Source organism: Oncorhynchus masou, unplaced genomic scaffold, assembly GCF_036934945.1.
Source record: "Oncorhynchus masou masou isolate Uvic2021 unplaced genomic scaffold, UVic_Omas_1.1 unplaced_scaffold_4183, whole genome shotgun sequence".
NCBI lineage: Eukaryota > Metazoa > Chordata > Actinopteri > Salmoniformes > Salmonidae > Oncorhynchus > Oncorhynchus masou.
This window is the reverse complement of record NW_027010580.1, coordinates 1-23478: the sequence shown is the minus strand read 5'-3', so window position 1 is coordinate 23478 and position 23478 is coordinate 1. Positions and strand designations below refer to the sequence as shown.

The 23478-nt window shown below is 44.7% G+C and overlaps 1 pseudogene; it reads left to right on the top strand.

The window, feature by feature from the left end:
* LOC135534932 (telomerase-binding protein EST1A-like) lies at nt 1-22843 on the top strand (annotated as a pseudogene).
* The last annotated feature ends 635 nt before the right edge of the window (nt 22844-23478 follow it).

The window sequence follows — 23478 nt, the reverse complement described above, 5'->3', positions numbered from 1 at the left end:
ATGGCCATCAGACCACGTCCACTACGCAAGACGGTAACACGACTACTGTGTGTGTGTGTCTGTGTGTGTGTCTGTGTGTGTGTCTGTGTGTGTGTCTGTGTGTGTGTCTGTGTCTGTGTGTGTCTGTGTGTGTGTGTGTCTGTGTGTGTGTCTGTGTGTGTGTGTGTGTGTCTGTGTGTGTGTCTGTGTGTGTGTGTCTGTGTGTGTGTGTGTCTGTGTGTGTGTCTGTGTCTGTGTGTGTGTGTCTGTGTGTGTGTGTGTACATGATGTGTGTTCAGAACGACACGACTACTGTGTGTGTGTGTGTGTGTGTGTGTGTTCAGACTCTGTCTGTCTATCTGTGTACGTGATGAATGTTCAGACTGTGTGTGTATAGGGCCCTTTCAAATTAGTTTAGTATTTTCCCAAATTTCCGTTTTGTTCACAATCACACTTAATAAAAATAAAATAAAAATTAGAAACAACGGAATAGGATGTTCAAAGTCCACAGCTTAGACCACACCAGGAGACCACCTTGGAGTAATGGAAAAATCAAATACATTTTTTATTTCTGGGTGTAGTTATCTTTAATTTGAGTTTTTGTAGCACATGCGATGGTAGAGTTTGGAAAATAATCCCGATATCATTCTGGCAGGTAAACATAGGCTACGTTGAAGTTAACAACATTTAATGTATGTTTTTTGGGAAAAGCCTTCGTCTACTTAGCATCATCGCTAACGGCTACACGAAGTACCAGACAGGGGCCTTCTCGTTGTCTTCTCTTCAGAGAGTTGCAGGAAATATGAAATCACTGATGCAATTCTGTTCGTTGTCTTATGATAAACCCGGAAAATTGTATAAATAGTTTTATACATTTTAGTTTTTCCCTACAGGCTCGACAACCAGAATATACATTTCAGTTGTCCAAATGGACAAGTTAAAAAACTTATTTAAAAAAATCAATCTGAATGTCTGGATTCTGTCCTCGTTCTCCCCGTTGTAGATTCTCTCGGGTCCTACGTGTATTTAACGGTATTACAATGTGTGTTGCTCCAGGTGAAGTATGCTCTGATCAGTGCCCAGCGGTGTTTGATCTGTCAGGGGGACATCGCCCGTTACCGAGAGCAAGCCAGCGACTCGGCGAACTACGGCAAGGCCCGCAGGTACCGTACCTTGGCCACTAGGGGAAGCATCTTATCCGTGCTCCTGTCCGTTGACAAATCGTAAATTGGGGGAACCAGTGTTGTTAAAATGTTGTAAATGAGACTCCTTTAGGTCTCTCTCAGACACAATGTGCTCCTCTTCCTCCTCCCGTCTAGCTGGTACCTGAAGGCCCAGCAGATTGCTCCTAAGAACGGACGGCCTTACAACCAGCTGGCCCTACTGGCTGTTTACACGGTGAGAGTCGTGACAAAGGGAGGGAGGGGGTGAACTGTACTTTTTTTTTTTTGTGTGGCCAGTATAGCCAAGATTTTGAGAGAAATATCACATTTTTCTCAATCTGTCTCCTTCCTCACTCTCCTCCCCCATCCCTCTCTCCCTTTCCTCCCTCTCCTCCCCATCCCTCTCTCTCCTTTTGTCTCTCTCTCTCCTCTCCCCCACCTCTCTCCCTCCCCCCACCTCTCTCTCCTCTCCCCACCTCTCTCTCCCCCTCCCTCTCTCTCCCCCTCCTCTCTCCTCCCCCTCCTCTCTCTCCTCCCCCCACCTCTCTCTAGAAGAGGAAGTTGGATGCAGTGTATTACTACATGCGTAGCCTTGCTGCCTCCAACCCCATCCTCACTGCCAAGGAGAGTCTCATGAGTCTGTTTGAAGAGGCCAAACGCAAGGTCAGACACACACACCACACACACCACATACACCACATACACACACACACACACCACACACACCCACATACACACACACACACACACACACATACACACACACCACATACACACACACACCACACACACATACACACACACCACACACACACACCACATACACACACACACCACACACATACACACACACCACACACACACACACATACCACACCACACACACACACACACCACACACCACACACCACACACCACACACACACACACACACACCACACACCACACACACACACATAAAAGACACACACACACACCACACACACATACACACCACACACACCACACACACACACATACCACACACACACACACACACCACACCACACACCATACACACACACCACACACCACACACACACATAAAAGACACACACACCTCAAGTCATAACCCAGCTAATGTATTCATTGACCAAACACAACCTAACACCAGGCCTTTATAACACGTGATGTTGTGAAGCAAGCTGCTAGATCACCTGCCCATTTGACTCCTGACCCCTTGACCTTCACCCCCTCGAACCCAGGCGGACCAGATGGAGCGGAGGAGGAAGCAGGAGTGGGAGGGGGGTCCAGGGGCCCCGGGGTCCGAGGAGGAGGACGGGGGGAGGAGGGGGCCAGGGTGGAGATCTGGGTCGGCCCTATTGGACAGGCAGGGGTTCCATCATCACACCGCGGAGGCAGCGAGTCCAGCAGAGACTCTGAACAGGAAGGGGAACTGGGTAACCTCAGCCCGAGTGATGTAAGGAAAACACTTTACACTGACACACACACACACACACACACACACACACACACACACACACACACACACACACACACACACACACACACACACACAGACACACACACACACACACACACACACACACACACACACACACACACACACACACACACACACACACACACACACACAGACACCATCCATTCATATACACACACTTATGGATTATCTGCAGCTTCTCTTCTGGTTCTGTTCCAGTTCTTTTATACTGGATGTTGTCTTTACTCCCTGTGCCTCTCTGGGTCTCTAGGTCTCTCTGTGTGTCTCTCTGGGTCTCTAGGTCTCTAGGTCTCTCTGGGTCTCTCTGGGTCTCTAGGTCTCTCTGGGTCTCTCTGTCCTCTCTCTGACTCTCTCGCTCAGTCTGCCTCTCTCTCTTTTTCTCTGTCCTCTCTTTGTCTCTCTTTTGTTGATTTGACCAGATTCCGGATCATATTTCTCTTTTCCACACACATATTAGAGATGTTTTACATACGAGAGATGTTTTACATACTAGAGATGTTTTACATACTAGAGATGTTTTACATACTAGAGATGTTTTACATACTAGAGATGTTTTCTCTCCCAGGAAGTGGTGGCTCTGTGACGATGCTTCGTGGGCCATGGTGCTCTTGTTATTGCCATCTCCATGGAGATACTACCCCGTAAACACACACACACACACACACACACACACACACACACCCTCTCTCACCATGCAGACACACACAGGGTGTTTCTTAAGACGACCCCATTGATAAATCAATAGTTACTGAGAAATCTCTCTTTGTTTCCAAGACTCATTTACTCTTCCTCTGTTTCTCTCCTTTCTTTCTTATTTTCTGATGTAAGTTGGCCTGTTGTCAAATTCTCTCATTCCCTCTCCTTTCTGCTCAGTCCCCTTGTAACCTGTTATAGCCAGTCCCCCTTCACCTCGCTGTTGTAACCTGTTATAGCCAGTCCCCTTCACCTAGCTGTTATAACCCGTCCTCATCACCTAGCTGTTAAAACCAGTCCCCTTCACCTAGCTGTTATAACCTGTTATAACCAGTCCACTTCACCTAGCTGTTATAACCTGCCACCTTCACCTAGCTGTTATAGCCAGTCCCTTCACCTAGCTGTTATAACCACTGTTATAACCAGTCCTCTTCACCTAGCTGTTATAACCAGTCCCCTTCACCTAGCTGTTATAACCAGTCCCCTTCACCTAGCTGTTATAACCAGTCCTCTTCACCTAGCTGTTATAACCAGTCCCCTTCACCTAGCTGTTATAACCAGTCCCCTTCACCTAGCTGTTATAGCCAGTCCCTTCACCTAGCTGTTATAACCAGTCGTCTTCACCTAGCTGTTATAACCAGTCCCCTTCACCTAGCTGTTATAGCCAGTCCCCTTCACCTAGCTGTTATAACCAGTCCTCTTCACCTAGCTGTTATAACCCGTCCCCTTCACCTAGCTGTTATAACCACTGTTATAACCAGTCCTCTTCACCTAGCTGTTATAACCAGTCCCCTTCACCTAGCTGTTATAGCCACTGTTATAACCAGTCCCCTTCACCTAGCTGTTATAGCCACTGTTATAACCCGTCCCCTTCACCTAGCTGTTATAGCCACTGTTATAACCAGTCCCCTTCACCTAGCTGTTATAACCAGTCCCCTTCACCTAGCTGTTATAACCAGTCCCCTTCACCTAGCTGTTATAACCAGTCCCCTTCACCTAGCTGTTATAACCAGTCCCCTTCACCTAGCTGTTATAACCAGTCCCCTTCACCTAGCTGTTATAACCAGTCCTCTTCACCTAGCTGTTATAACCAGTCCCCTTCACCTAGCTGTTATAACCAGTCCCCTTCACCTAGCTGTTATAATCAGTCCTCTTCACCTAGCTGTTATAACCAGTCCTCTTCACCTAGCTGTTATAACCAGTCCCCTTCACCTAGCTGTTATAACCAGTCCCCTTCACCTAGCTGTTATAGCCAGTCCCCTTCACCTAGCTGTTATAACCAGTCCCCTTCACCTAGCTGTTATAACCAGTCCTCTTCACCAAGCTGTTATAATAGCACTCATACCAAGACCAATGATGTCACAGAGAAATAGCATTTAACAATGATAGATGACAGGACAGACATGTCTAATCAATGACAGACTGTGACTCATCAGTGCTCTGTTGCTCCTGTCTCTCTGCTTCTGTCTGCAGCTCAATAAGAGGTTTACTCTCAGCTTCCTCCACGCTCACGGAAAACTCTTCACTAAAGTGGGGTGAGTACTCTGCCCTGTGTGTGTGTGTGTGTGTGTGTGCGTGCGTGCGTGCGTGCGTGCGTGTGTGTGTGCGTGCGTGTGTGTGTGTGTGTGCGCAAGCTTGTTTTTTTCATGTCGCGAATAAAATATGTAGACTTCGTTTTCATGTAGTCTTGTCGCAGACAGCTTTTCTAACTCGCACTGATTATGAGAGTTAGCTGCTGTTTCACCATAAAGATTTAGCTTCCAGTTCCCTGTGATGCGTGGTTTTCTTTCTGTGACGTCTGTAAGTCTCTCTGGATAAGGAGTGTCTGCTAAATGAGCAACGTGCATAATGTGTTGCAGCATGGAGTCGTTCCCTTCGGTGGCCAGTCGGGTTCTCCAGGAGTTCACGGTGCTGCTCCAACACAGCCCCTCCCCTCTGGGCAGCACACGCATGTTGCAGATCATCACCATCAACATGTTCACGATACACAACGCTCAGAGCAGAGGTAACATACACACAGAGGTGTGACCTTGTGCCCACAACACTCAAGCCTGTGACTAAATGTCTGTCTCTCTCTCCTCTCTCTCTCCCCTCTCTCCTCTCTCTTCAATCTTTTTCTCTCTTCTCTCCCCTCTCTTCTCTCCTCTTCTCTCCCCCTCTCCTCTCTCCCCTCTCTCTTCTCTCTTTTTTCTCTCTCTCCTCTCTCTTTCTCTCTCCTCTCTCTCTTCTCTCTGCCCTCTTTCTCTCCTTCTCTCTCTTCTTCTCTCTCCCCTCTTCTGTCCTCTCTCCCTCTCTCTTCTCTTCTCTCTCCTCTCTCTCCTCTTCTTTCCTATCTCTCTTCTCTCTCTCTTCTCTTCTCTCCCCTCTCTTTCTCTTCTCTCTTCTCTCCCTCTCTCTCTCCTCTCTCTCTCTCTCTCTCCCTCTTCTTCTCTCCCCCTCTCTTCTCCTCTCTCTCTCTCTTCTCTCTCTCTCCCCCTCTCTTCTCCTCTCTCTCTCTCCTCTTTCTCTTCTCTCTCCCTCTCTCTTCTCTCTCCCCCTCTCTCTTCTCCTCTCTCTCTCTTCTCTCTCCCTCTCTCTTCTCTTCTCTCTCTCCCCTCTCTCTTCTCCTCTCTCTCTCTCTCTCTCCTCTCTCTAGGAGGAGACAGTGAGGTGAGATCTGTGTTACAGGAACAGACTACAGCTCTGGGTCTGGCCATGTTCTCTCTGCTGGTCCAACGCTGCACAGAGCTGCTGAGAGACACACCCGCAGGTACACACACACACACGCCCGAATATGTAAGGGCATACGATAATGTACAGTTGTGACAATAGCTACTGTTCTCTGAAGGAGGGAGCAAGTTATAAATCCTCTTAAAGAGCGTGTGAATTTTTTCAGCTTTTTGTTAAAAATCGCGCAAAATGTCAACGTCCTGCTACTCATGCCAGGAATATAGTATATGCATATTAGTATGTGTGATAGAAAACACCCTGAAGTTTCTAAAACTGGTTAAATCATGTCTGTGACTATAACAGAACGTCTGTAGCAGGCAAAACCCCAAGGAAATCTGTTCACAAAAAACACAAAACAAATATCACTCCGCCAGTCTCTGTATTGTCTATGGCAAGAGAAAATAGATGCGGTCCAGTTTACAGTTCCTACAGCTTCCGCACGATGTCGCCAGTGTTGGGAATTGGGTTGAAGTAAATCCTTGGTCAAATGAGAAATAGGCACTTCCTGTCATCGAGCACACAGGAGAAAGTTATGGAAGAGAGAAAATCGTCCATGATTTGTTGACTTGCTGCTATTGAATACAGATCGCTCCGTGATCAATTTGATCGATTATTAACGTTTACTAATACCTAAAGTTGGATTACAAAAGTAGTTTGAAGTGTTTTGTCAAAGTTTATAGGCAACTTATTTAATTTAATTAATTACAAAGTATTAACTTAAGGGGCTGAATAATTTTGCACGCCCAATTTTTCAGTTTTTGATTTGTTAAAAAAGGTTGAAATATCCAATAAATGTCGTTCCACTTCATGATTGTGTCCCACTTGTTGTTGATTCTTCACAAAAAAATACAGTTTTATATCTTTATGTTTGAAGCCTGAAATGTGGCAAAAGGTCGCAAAGTTCAAGGGGGCCGAATACTTTTGCAAGGCACTGTAGCTCTGCTGCAGAGGATAAATTCATTAGAGTTACCAGCCTCAGAAATTGCAGCTCAAATAAATGCTTCACAGAGTTCACAAAGTAACAGACGCATCCCAACATCAACTGTTCAGAGGAGACTGGGTGAATCAGGCCCTCATGGTCGAATTGCTGCAAAGAAACCACACCAAAAAGAAGAAGAGACTTGCTTGGGCCAAGAAACACGAGCAACGGACATTAGCCCGGTGAAAATCTGTCCTTTGGTCGATTGATTCCAAATGTGAGATTTTGGTTCCAATCGCCGTGTCTTTTGTGAGACTCGGAGTAGGTGAATTGATGATCTCTGTATGTGTGGTTCCCAGCGTGAAGCATGGAGGAGGTGGTGTGATTGTGTGGTGGTGCTTTGCTGGTGAAAATGTCTGTGATTTATTTAGAATTCAAGGCACACTTAACCAGCATGGCTACCACAGCATTCTGCAGCGATACACCATCCCATCTGGTTTGCACTTAGTGGGACTATCATTTGTTTTTAAACAGGACACGACCCAACACACCTCCAGGCTGTGTAAGGGCTATTTGACCAAGAAGGAGAGTGATGGGGTGCTGCATCAGATGACCTGGCCTCCACAATCTCTTGAGTTGGTTTGGGATGAGTTGGACCGCAGAGTTAAGGAAAATCTGCCAAAAAGTGCTCAGCATATGTGGGAACTCCTTCAAGACTGTTGGAAAAGCATTCCAGGTGAAGCTGGTTGAGAGAATGCCATGATTGTGCAAAGCTGTCATCAAGGCCAACGGTGACTTCATTGAAGAATCTCCAATACAAAATATATTTTGATTTGTTAAACTTTTGTTTGGGTTACTACATGATTTCGTATATGTTATTTAATAGTTTTGATGTATTCACTATTATTGTACAATCTTTTGACTGTTAGTGTACGTTGGCCACAACTAAGGGGTGCAGTCTCCACTCCGTAGAGATAGGACCACCCCCTCACGGAAAGTAGATCCGCACCCACGTTGTGAGATCTGGGAAGATGCGTCACCGTCCTCATCACCCATGGTGACACTCTGCATGTCCCCATCACCCATGGTGACACTCTGCATGTCCTCATTACCCATGGTGAAACTCTACATGTTCTCAACTCTACATGTCCTCATCACCCATGGTGACACTCTGCATGTCCTCATCACCCATGGTGAAACTCTACATGTCCTCAACTCTACATGTCCTCATCACCCATGGAGACACTCTGCATGTCCTCATCACCCATGGTGACACTCTGCATGTCCTCATCACCCATGGCGACACTCTGCATGTCCTCATCACCCATGGCGACACTCTGCATGTCCTCATCACCCATGGCGACACTCTGCATGTCCTCATCACCCATGGCGACACTCTGCATGTCCTCATCACCCATGGTGACACTCTGCATGTCCTCATCACCCATGGTGAAACTCTACATGTCCTCAACTCTACATGTCCTCATCACCCATGGTAACACCCTGCATGTCCTCATCACCCATGGTGAAACTCTACATGTCCTCAACTCTACATGTCCTCATCACCCATGGTGACACTCTGCATGTCCTCATCACCCATGGTGACACTGCATGTCCTCATCACCCATGGTGAAACTCTGCATGTCCTCAACTCTACATGTCCTCATCACCCATGGTGACACTCTGCATGTCCTCATCACCCATGGTGAAACTCTGCATGTCCTCATCACCCATGGCGACACTCTGCATGTCCTCATCACCCATGGCGACACTCTGCATGTCCTCATCACCCATGGTGAAACTCTCACCCATGGTGACATGTCCTCAACTCTACATGTCCTCATCACCCATGGTAACACCCTGCATGTCCTCATCACCCATGGTGAAACTCTACATGTCCTCAACTCTACATGTCCTCATCACCCATGGTGACACTCTGCATGTCCTCATCACCCATGGTGACACTGCATGTCCTCATCACCCATGGCGACACTCTGCATGTCCTCATCACCCATGGCGACACTCTGCATGTCCTCATCACCCATGGTGAAACTCTACATGTCCTCAACTCTACATGTCCTCGTCACCCATGGTAACACCCTGCATGTCCTCATCACCCATGGTGAAACTCTACATGTCCTCAACTCTACATGTCCCCATCACCCATGGTGACACACTGCATGTCCTCATCACCCATGGTGACACTCTACATGTCCTCATCACCCATGGTGACACTTACATGTCCTCATCACCCATGGTAACACCATGCATGTCCGCCACTGACGAAAACACGCTGCTAGTCTCTCATATATTATCTCATGAGGTGCCCAGTGCCACAACGAGGACTGGGATGTTTTATCGATCCAACACCCTGAGGACTGGGATGTTTTTCATATCCAACACCCCGAGGACTGGGATGTTTTATCGATCCAACACCCGAGGACTGGGATGTTTTATCGATCCAACACCCCGAGGACTGAGATGTTTTATCATATCCAACACCCCGAGGACTGAGATGTTTTTCATATCCAACACCCTGAGGACTGGGATGTTTTATCGATCCAACACCCCGAGGACTGGGATGTTTTATCGATCCAACACCCGAGGACTGGGATGTTTTATCGATCCAACACCCGAGGACTGGGATGTTTTATCGATCCAACACCCCGAGGACTGGGATGTTTTATCGATCCAACACTCCCGAGGACTGGGATGTTTTATCATATCCAACACCCCGAGGACTGAGATGTTTTTCATATCCAACACCCCCGAGGACTGAGATGTTTTATCGATCCAACACCCCGAGGACTGGGATGTTTTATCGATCCAACACCCCGAGGACTGGGATGTTTTTCATATCCAACACCCGAGGACTGGGATGTTTTATCGATCCAACACCCCGAGGACTGAGATGTTTTTCATATCCAACACCCCGAGGACTGGGATGTTTTTCATATCCAACACCCCGAGGACTGAGATGTTTTATCATATCCAACACCCTGAGGACTGAGATGTTTTTCATATCCAACACCCCGAGGACTGAGATGTTTTTCATATCCAACACCCCGAGGACTGAGATGTTTTTCATATCCAACACCCTGAGGACTGGGATGTTTTTCATATCCAACACCCCGAGGACTGGGATGTTTTATCGATCCAACACCCCGAGGACTGAGATGTTTTATCGATCCAACACCCCGAGGACTGGGATGTTTTTTCATATCCAACACCCCGAGGACTGGGATGTTTTTCATATCCAACACCCCGAGGACTGGTATGTTTTATCGATCCAACACCCCGAGGACTGATATGTTTTTCATATCCAACACCCCGAGGACTGAGATGTTTTTCATATCCAACACCCCGAGGACTGGGATGTTTTATCATATCCAACACCCGAGGACTGGGATGTTTTATCATATCCAACACCCCGGGACTGAGATGTTTTTCATATCCAACACCCCGAGGACTGGGATGTTTTTCATATCCAACACCCTGAGGACTGGGATGTTTTTCATATCCAACACCCCGAGGACTGAGATGTTTTTCATATCCAACACCCCGAGGACTGAGATGTTTTTCATATCCAACACCCGAGGACTGGGATGTTTTATCGATCCAACACCCCGAGGACTGGGATGTTTTTCATATCCAACACCCCGAGGACTGAGATGTTTTTCATATCCAACACCCTGAGGACTGGGATGTTTTTCATATCCAACACCCCGAGGACTGAGATGTTTTTCATATCCAACACCCCGAGGACTGAGATGTTTTTCATATCCAACACCCCGAGGACTGGGATGTTTTATCGATCCAACACCCTGAGGACTGGGATGTTTTATCGATCCAACACCCCGAGGACTGGGATGTTTTATCGATCCAACACCCTGAGGACTGGGATGTTTTATCGATCCAACACCCCCGAGGACTGGGATGTTTTATCGATCCAACACTTCGAGGACTGATGTTTTATCGATCCAACACCCCGAGGACTGGGATGTTTTATCGATCCAACACCCCGAGGACTGGGATGTTTTTCATATCCAACACTCTTGACAGCAATCGTGTGTCTGAACGTGGTGAAGGAACTGTGCGTTCTGATGCCCGGGGACCTTGGCAACCGGTAACATGCCCCTCCCCCATTGACCAAGCCACTTGAGAGCACTGTTGCCACAGTAAATATTTGGGGATGGAGAGCCCCGAGCCAAACAATCTTGTCGGCGAAACTGGCTCATCACAAATGTATCTGCCTGTCCCTCTCAGGAATCCTGAGAGGAGGCACTGTTTATTCAGAAGCACCGTGCTAGGAGTCCTGTGTGGCTCAGTCGGTAGAGCATGGCGCTTGTAACGCCAAGCGTCGGGGTTCGATCCCGCTGGGGCCACCCATATGTAAAAGTAGTGGCCCCAGCCGACTTGTAAGTCGCTTTTGGACAAAAGCGCCTGCTAAATGGGATATATCTATTTTTTAGAGTAGCCTCCTTGTTCGCCCTTGATCCAAGTAGATCGGCGCTCATTCTCGCTAATTCTTTGTTAAGCACTCACTCGCTAAATCTCAATCACTCAGAGCCCATCCCAGAGGAGGAGAGAGAAGACGGGCAGGAGGGGATGGTGAGAGTTTCTGCCTTTCCATTGGACCTGGAGGGAGTTGCTGCCTAGCGTCAAGGTCTGGTCTGATTGGATGCTTGGACACCCCAACCAATGGAATCCTCCACCTTGCCGTATAGAGTAAGTACACACACACACTTACACACACACACACTGACACACACACACTTACACACACACTTACACACACACACACGATGAGCTCTTTTTCCCTGTTTGTTGCCTGGGTGGGTGTAATTGGCACTCAATTTCAAACGTAATAGACTTAATTTTAAAAGATTCTAAGGCACACACACACTTACACACACTGACACACACACACTGACACACACACACACTTACTGACACACACACTGACACACTCACTGACACACACTGACACACACACACTTACTGACACACACACTGACACACACACACACACACACACACTCTCCTCTCTCCCCTGTAGCTGTAGTCTTGATGTGTGGCGTAGCCTGGCAGACCTGTGTAATGCGTTGGCGCGTGTCGACCACGGCGAGGCGCTCTGTGGCAAGGCAGACGGGGACGGAGGCGAGGGGGATGAGGAGCTCCGCCTCGCTGCTATTGGAGGAGGACAGGCTACTGGCCGGGCTTCGGCCCCGCTGCTCGCCCCCCCACAGGAACCCTGCTACGAGACTGCACCGGGGATACAGTGAGTTTATCCACCATACACACACACTAACACACACACTAACACACACACTAACACACACACTAACACACACACTAACACACACGCTAACACACACACTAACAAAACCGTATCAGTAGACCAATATTCTCCTCTCCCCCTTTTCTCCCTCCCCCCCCTTTTCTCCCCCCTTTTCTCCCTCTCCCCCCTTTTCTCCCTCTCCCCCCTTTTCTCCCTCTCTCCCCCTTTCTCCCTCTCCCCCCTTCTCTCCCTCTCCCCCTTTTCTCCCTCTCCCCCCCTTTTCTCCCTCTCTCCCCCCCTTTCTCCCTCTCCCCCCCCCTTTCTCCCTCCCCCCCTTTTCTCCCTCTCCCCCCTTTTCTCCTCTCCCCCCCTTTCTCCCTCTCTCCTCCCTTTTCCCCCGCTCTCCCCCCCTTCTCCCCCTCTCCCCCTTTTCCCCCGCTTCCTCCCTTCTCTCTCCCTCTCCTCCCCCTTTCTCTCCCTCTCCTCCCCCTTTTCTCCCTCTCCTCCCCCTTTTCTCCCTCTCCCCCCCTTTCTCCCTCTCCCCTTCTCTCCCTCTCCTCCCTCTCTCCTCACCACCTTCTCTCCCTCTCCCCCTTTTCTCCCTCTCCCCTCCTCCTCTCCCTCTCCCCCTTTCTCCCTCTCCCCACCTTCTTTCCCTCCCCACCTTCTCCCTCTCCTCCCTCTCCCCTCTCCCTCTCTCCCTCTCCCCACCTTCTCTCCCTCTCCTCCCCTTCTCTCCCTCTCCTCCCTTCTCTCCCCTCCCCCTCCTCCCTCTCCCCACCTTCTCTCCTCCCTCTCCCCTCCCTCTCCTCCCCTTCTCTCCCTCTCCCCCTTTTCCCCCTCTCTAGGCGATAGCTGCTGACTGTAAAAGGGTAACAGTATTGAAGTATTTCCTGGAGGCTCTGTGTGGACAGGAAGAACCTCTCCTGGCTTTTAAAGGAGGGAAGTACGTCTCCATGGCAACCTCTCCCCAACCCGGGTCGCCCTGCGACGCCCGCAGCAGGCAGGACTTCCGCAGACAGAGAGAGAGGTGTGTCCGTGTCCTGTGTGTCGCTGGCTTTGATCCAAACAACGGAAGTTAAACAGCTGATTCAACCGGGTTTTAATGCTGAACCTCACAACATTGATTTCCATGTAAATGGTCAGTTATCATATAGCAACCTTCATGAAGACCTTGGTTAGTTGAGTCGTGTGTGTGTGTGTGTGTGTCTCAGTTTTGTAACAAGTCCTTCTCTTCCGTTGCTGTGTCGCAGAGTGATGACGCTATCGTGAGGCGGAGTCGCCTGTGTCGGACGGTGATGATGGTAGTGAGGATGACATCCGAGAGCTCCGGGCCAGACGCAGCGCCCTCACCAACAAACTGGCTGAGCAGCAGAGACGCAGGGACAAGATACAGGTAACACACACTATATATACACACTATATACACACAGGGACAAGATACAGGTAACACACACTATATACAACAGGACAAGATACAGGTAACACACACTATATATACACACTATATACACACAGGGACTAGATACAGGTAACACACACTATATATACACTATATACACACAGGGACTAGATACAGGTAACACACACATATATACACACTATATACACACAGGACTAGATACAGGTAACACACACTATATATACACACTATATACACACAGGGACTAGATACAGGTAACACACACTATATATACACACTATATACACACAGGGACTAGATACAGGTAACACACACTATATATACACACTATATACACACAGGGACTAGATACAGGTAACACACACTATATATACACTATATACACACAGGGACTAGATACAGGTAACACACACTATATATACACTATATACACACAGGGACTAGATACAGGTAACACACACTATATACACACTATATACACACAGGGACAAGATACAGGTAACACACACTATATATACACACTATATACACACAGGGACTAGATACAGGTAACACACACTATATATACACACTATATACACACAGGGACAAGATACAGGTAAATACACACACTATATATACACACTATATACACACAGGGACAAGATACAGGTAACACACACTATATATACACACTATATACACACAGGGACTAGATACAGGTAACACACACTATATACACACACTATATACACACAGGGACAAGATACAGGTAACACACACTATATATACACACTATATACACACAGGGACTAGATACAGGTAACACACACTATATATACACACTATATACACACAAGGACTAGATACAGGTAACACACACTATATATACACACTATATACACACAAGGACTAGATACAGGTAACACACACTATATATATACTATATATACACAGGGACAAGATACAGGTAACACACACTATATATACACACTGTATACACACAGGGACTAGATACAGGTAACACACACTATATACACACTATATACACACAGGGACAAGATACAGGTAACACACACTATATATACACACTATATACACACAGGGACAAGATTCAGGTAACACACACTATATATACACACTATATACACACAGGGACAAGATACAGGTAACACACACTATATATACACACTATATACACAGGGACAAGATACAGGTAACACACACTATATATACACACTATATACACACACAGGGACTAGATACAGGTAACACACACTATATACACACTATATACACACAGGGACAAGATACAGGTAACACACACTATATATACACACTATATACACACAGGACTAGATACAGGTAACACACACTATATATACACACTATATACACACAAGGACTAGATACAGGTAACACACACTATATATACACACTATATACACACAAGGACTAGATACAGGTAACACACACTATATATATACTATATATACACAGGGACAAGATACAGGTAACACACACTATATATACACACTATATACACACAGGGACTAGATACAGGTAACACACACTATATATACACACTATATACACACAGGGACTAGATACAGGTAACACACACTATATAAACACACTATATACACACAGGGACTAGATACAGGTAACACACACTATATATACACACTATATACACACAGGGACTAGATACAGGTAACACACACTATATATACACACTATATACACACAGGGACTAGATACAGGTAACACACACTATATATACACACTATACACACATATATACACACAGGGACAAGATACAGGTAACACACACTATATATACACACTATATACACACTATATACACAGGAGACAAGATACAGGTAACACACACTATATATACACACTATACACACACTATATATACACACAGGGACAAGATACAGGTAACACACACTGTAAAATGTACACACTATATATGCACACTATATATACACACAGGGACAAGATACAGGTAACACACACTATATATACACACTATATACACACAGGGACAAGATACAGGTAACACACACTATATACACACACTATATATACACACTATATATACACACAGGGCCAAGATACAGGTAACACACACTATATATACACACTATATATGCACACTATATATACACACAGGGACAAGATACAGGTAACACACACTATATATACACACTATATACACACAGGGACAAGATACAGGTAACACACACTATATACACACACTATATATACACACTATATACACACAGGGACTAGATACAGGTAACACACACTATATAAACACACTATATACACACAGGGACTAGATACAGGTAAACACACACTATATATACACACTATATACACACAGGGACTAGATACAGGTAACACACACACTATATATATACACTATATACACACAGGGGACTAGATACAGGTAACACACACTATATATACACACTATATACACACAGGGACTAGATACAGGTAACACACACTATATATACACACTATACACACACTATATATACACACAGGGACAAGATACAGGTAACACACACTATATATACACACTATATACACACTATATACACACAGGGACAAGATACAGGTAACACACACACTATATATACAATAATTATACACACACTATATATACACACAGGGACAAGATACAGGTAACACACACTGTATATACACACTATATATGCACACTATATATACACACAGGGACAAGATACAGGTAACACACACTATATATACACACTATATACAATAGGACAAGATACAGGTAACACACACTATATACACACACTATATATACACACTATATATACACACAGGGACAAGATACAGGTAACACACACTGTATATACACACTATATATGCACACTATATATACACACAGGGACAAGATACAGGTAACACACACTATATATACACACTATATACACACAGGGACAAGATACAGGTAACACACACTATATACACACACACTATATATGCACACTATATATACACACAGGGACAAGATACAGGTAACACACACTATATATACACACTATATACACACAGGGACAAGATACAGGTAACACACACTATATACACACACTATATATACAGGTAACACAGGGACAAGATACAGGTAACACACACTATATATACACACTATATACACACAGGGACAAGATACAGGTAACACACACTATATATACACACTATATACACACAGGGACAAGATACAGGTAACACACACTATATACACACACTATATACACACAGGACAAGATACAGGTAACACACACTATATATACACACTATATACACACAGGGACAAGATACAGGTAACACACACTATATATACACACTATATACACACAGGACTAGATACAGGTAACACACACTATATATACACACTATATACACACAGGGACAAGATACAGGTAACACACACTATATATACACACTATATACACACTATATACACACAGGGACAAGATACAGGTAACACACACTATATAAACACACACTATATACACACAGGGACTAGATACAGGTAACACACACTATATACACACAGGACTAGATACAGGTAACACACACTATATATACACACTATATACACACAGGGACTAGATACAGGTAACACACACTAAATATACACACTATATACACACAGGGACAAGATACAGGTAACACACACTATATATACACACTATATACACACAGGGACTAGATACAGGTAACACACACTATATATATACACACTATATACACACAGGGACAAGATACAGGTAACACACACTATATATACACACTATATACACACTATATACACACAGGGACAAGATACAGGTAACACACACTATATAAACACACTATATACACACAGGGACAAGATACAGGTAACACACACTATATATACACACTATATACACACTATATACACACAGGGACAAGATACAGGGTAACACACACTATATATACACACTATATATACACACAGGACTAGATACAGGTAACACCCACTATATATACACACTATATATACACAGGGACAAGATACAGGTAACACACACTATATATACACACTATATACACACAGGGACTAGATACAGGTAACACACACTATATACACACAGGGACTAGATACAGGTAACACACACTATATATACACACTATATATACACACAGGGACTAGATACAGGTAACACACACACTATATACACACTATATACACACAGGGACAAGATACAGGTAACACACACTATATATACACACTATATACACACAGGGACTAGATACAGGTAACACACACTATATATACACAGGTACTAGATACAGGTAACACACACTATATATACACACACTATATACACAGGGACAAGATACAGGTAACACACACTATATATACACACTATATATACACAGGACAAGATACAGGTAACACACACTATATATACACACTATATATACACAATAGGGACTAGATACAGGTAACACACACTATATATACACACACTATATACACACAGGACTAGATACAGGTAACACACACTATATATACACACTATATACACACAGGGACTAGATACAGGTAACACACACTATATATACACACTATATACACACAGGGACAAGATACAGGTAACACACACTATATATACACAGGGACTAGATACAGGTAACACACACTATATATATACACACACTATATACACAGGGACAAGATACAGGGGTAACACACACTATATATACACACACTATATACACAGGGACTAGACAGGTAACACACTGTATATACACACTACTATATACACAGGGACAAGATACAGGTAACACACACTATATATACACACTATATACACAGGGACAAGATACAGGTAACACACACTATATATACACACTATATACACACAGGGACAAGATACAGGTAACACACACTATATACACACAGGGACTAGATACAGGTAACACACACTATATATACACAGGGACTAGATACAGGTAACACACACTATATATACACACACATATATACACAGGGACAAGATACAGGTAACACACACTATATATACACACACTATATACACAGGGACTAGATACAGGTAACACACACTGTATATACACACACTATATACACAGGGACAAGATACAGGTAACACACACTATATATACACACACTATATACACAGGGACAAGATACAGGTAACACACACTATATATACACACTATATATACACACTATATACACACAAGGACAAGATACAGGTAACACACACTATATATACACAGGGACTAGATACAGGTAACACACACTATATATACACACTACTATATACACAGGGACAAGATACAGGTAACACACACTATATATACACACTATATACACACAGGGACTAGATACAGGTAACACACACTATATATACACACTATATACACACAGGGACAAGATACAGGTAACACACACTATATATACACACTATATACACACAGGGACTAGATACAGGTAACACACATATATACACACTATATATACACACAGGGACAAGATACAGGTAACACACACTATATATACACACTATATACACACAGGGACTAGATACAGGTAACACACTATATACACACTATATATACACACAGGGACAAGATACAGGTAACACACACTATATAAACACACTATATACACACAGGGACAAGATACAGGTAACACACACTATATAAACACACTATATACACACAGGGACAAGATACAGGTAACACACACTATATATACACACTATATACACACAGGGACTAGATACAGGTAACACACACTATATATATACACTATATACACACAGGGACTAGATACAGGTAACACACACTATATATACACTATATATACACACAGGGACTAGATACAGGTAACACACACTATATATACACTATATATACACACAGGGACTAGATACAGGTAACACAACATATATACATACATACATACATACATACATACATACATACATACATACATACATACATACATACATACATACATACATACATACATACACAGACTATACATAGGCACACACACATCTGGGGATTCTGCAGACGTAGCGTGTGTGTGTGTGTGTGTGTGTGTGTGTGTGTGTGTGTGTGTGTGTGTGTGTGTGTGTGTGTGTGTGTGTGTGTGACACACAGGGACAAGATACAGGTAACACACACTATATATACACTATATATACACACAGGGACTAGATACAGGTAACACACACTATATATACACACAGGGACTAGATACAGGTAACACACACTATATATACACAGGGACAAGATTCAGGTAACACACACTATATATACACACTATATACACACAGGGACAAGATTCAGGTAACACACACTATATATACACACAGGGACTAGATACAGGTAACACACACTATATACACACACACTATATACACACAGGGACAAGATACAGGTAACACACACTATATATACACACTATATACACACAGGGACTAGATACAGGTAACACACACTATATATACACACTATATACACACAGGGACTAGATACAGGTAACACACACTATATATACACACTATATACACACAGGGACTAGATACAGGTAACACACACTATATATACACACTATATACACACAGGGACTAGATACAGGTAACACACACTATATATACACACAGGGACTAGATACAGGTAACACACACTATATATATACACTATATACACACAGGGACTAGATACAGGTAACACACACTATATATACAAACAGGGACTAGATACAGGTAACACACACTATATATACACAGGGACTAGATACAGGTAACACACACTATATAAACACACTATATACACACAGGGACAAGATTCAGGTAACACACACTATATAACACACACTATATACACACAGGGACAAGATACAGGTAACACACACTATATAACACACGGGACTAGATACAGGTAACACACACTATATATACACACTATATACACACAGGGACAAGATACAGGTAACACACACTATATACACACTATATATACACACAGGGACAAGATACAGGTAACACACACTATATATACACACTATATATACACACAGGGACTAGATACAGGTAACACACACTATATATACACACTATATATACACACAGGGACAAGATACAGGTAACACACACTATATATACACACTATATACACACAGGGACAAGATACAGGTAACACACACTATATACACACTATATATACACACAGGGACTAGATACAGGTAACACACACTATATATACACTATATACACACAGGGACTAGATACAGGTAACACACACTATATATACACACTATATACACACAGGGACTAGATACAGGTAACACACTATATAAACACACTATATACACACAGGGACAAGATACAGGTAACACACACTATATATACACACAGGGACTAGATACAGGTAACACACACTATATATATACACTATATACACACAGGGACTAGATACAGGTAAACACACACTATATATACACTATATATACACACAGGGACTAGATACAGGTAACACAACATATATATATATATACATACATACATACATACATACATACACAGACTATACATAGGCACACACACACACATCTGGGGATTCTGCAGACGTGTGTGTGTGTGTGTGTGTGTGTGTGTGTGTGTGTGTGTGTGTGTGTGTGTGTGTGTGTGTGTGTGTGTGGTGTGTGTGTGTGTGTGTGTGTGTGTGTGTGTGTGAGAGTGTGTGTACACCATAGGGCTGGGACGATACCAGTACCGCAATATGTTTTCCACGGCAACAAATGAAAACACAAAGCAGACCAAAACTCTGGTCTTTAAAAACCTGCTGTATGTAACATACTGTGTTCTGCAGCCTGGAAAATAAATCCATGTGAGTCTGGCTGACAACGTGAGTCTGGCTGACAACGTGAGTCTGGCTTACAACGTGAGTCTGGCTGACAACGTGAGTCTGGCTGACAACGTGAGTCTGGCTGACAACGTGAGTCTGGCTGACAACGTGAGTCTGGCTGACAACGTGAGTCTGGGTGACAACGTGAGTCTGGCTGACAACGTGAGTCTGGCTGACAACGTGAGTCTGGCTGACAACGTGAGTCTGGCTGACAACGTGAGTCTGGCTGACAACGTGAGTCTGGCTGACAACGTGAGTCTGGCTGACAACGTGAGTCTGGCTGACAACGTGAGTCTGGCTGACAACGTGAGTCTGGCTGACAACGTGAGTCTGGCTGACAACGTGAGTCTGGCTGACAACGTGGAGTCTGGCTGACAACAGTGAGCTCTGGCTGACAACGTGAGTCTGGCTGACAACGCGAGTCTGGCTGGCGTGAGTCTGGCTTACAGCGTGAGTCTGGCTGACAACGTGAGTCTGGCTTACAACGTGAGTCTGGCTGACAACGTGAGTCTGGCTGACAACGTGAGTCTGGCTGACAACGTGAGTCTGGCTGACAACGTGAGTCTGGGTGACAACGTGAGTCTGGCTGACAACGTGAGTCTGGCTGACAACGTGAGTCTGGCTGACAACGTGAGTCTGGCTGACAACGTGAGTCTGGATGACAACGTGAGTCTGGCTGACAACGTGAGTCTGGCTGACAACGTGAGTCTGAGTGACATCATAAGGGCTGTTGGAAGTTAAATCCACTTCCTGTTTTGTTTCCCTTGCCATGATCCTAAAAACTATTGTGGTTCTGGTATCACCTGGTCCCTAGTATACTTTATGTAGACCAAGGAGATGATTGTGGACTAAAGGAAAAGAGGACCGATCACGCTCCATCTCTCACCGACGGGGCTGTAGTGGAGCAGGTTGAGAGCTTCAAGGTCCTTGGTGTCCACATCACCAACAAACTAGAATGGTCCAAGCACACCAAGACAGTCATGAAGAGGTCACGGCAAAGCCTATTCCCCTTCAGGAAACTAAAAAGATTTGGCATGGGTGCTAGCATCCTCAAAAGGTTCTTCAGCTGCACCATCGAGAGCATTCTGACCGTTTGCATCACTGCCTGGTACGGCCTCCAACCGGCAAGCCACTACAGATGGTAGTGCGAATGGCCCAGTACATCACTGGGGCCAAGAGGCCCAACATCCAGGACCTCAATACCAGGCGGTGTCAGAGGAAGGTCCTGAAAATTGTCAGACTCCAGCCACTCCAGTCATTAACACTTCTCTCTGCTACTGTACAGCAAGTGGTACCGGAGCACCAAGTTGAGGTCCAAGAGGCTTCTCAACAGCTTCTACCCCCAAGCCATAAGACTCCTGAATATCTAATCAAATGGCCACCAGACTATTACATTAACCCCGCCCTATGTTACACCACTGCTACTCTCTGTTGTTATCATCTATGCATGGTCACTTTAATAACTACATGTACATACTACCTTGACTAACCGGTTCCCCCGCACATTGACTCTGTACCGGTACCCCCTGTATATAGCCTCCACATTGACTCCGTACCGTAATACCCTGTATATAGCCTCCACATTGACTCTGTACCGGTACCCCCTGTATATAGCCTCCACATTGACTCTGTACCGGTACCCCCTGTATATAGCCTCCACATTGACTCTGTACCGGTACCCCCTGTATATAGCCTCCACATTGACTCTGTACCGGTACCCCCTGTATATAGCCTCCACATTGACTCTGTACTGGTACCCCCTGTATATAGCCTCCACATTGACTCTGTACCGGTACCCCTGTATATAGCCTCCACATTGACTCTGTACCGGTAGCCCCTGTATATAGCCTCCACATTGACTCTGTACCG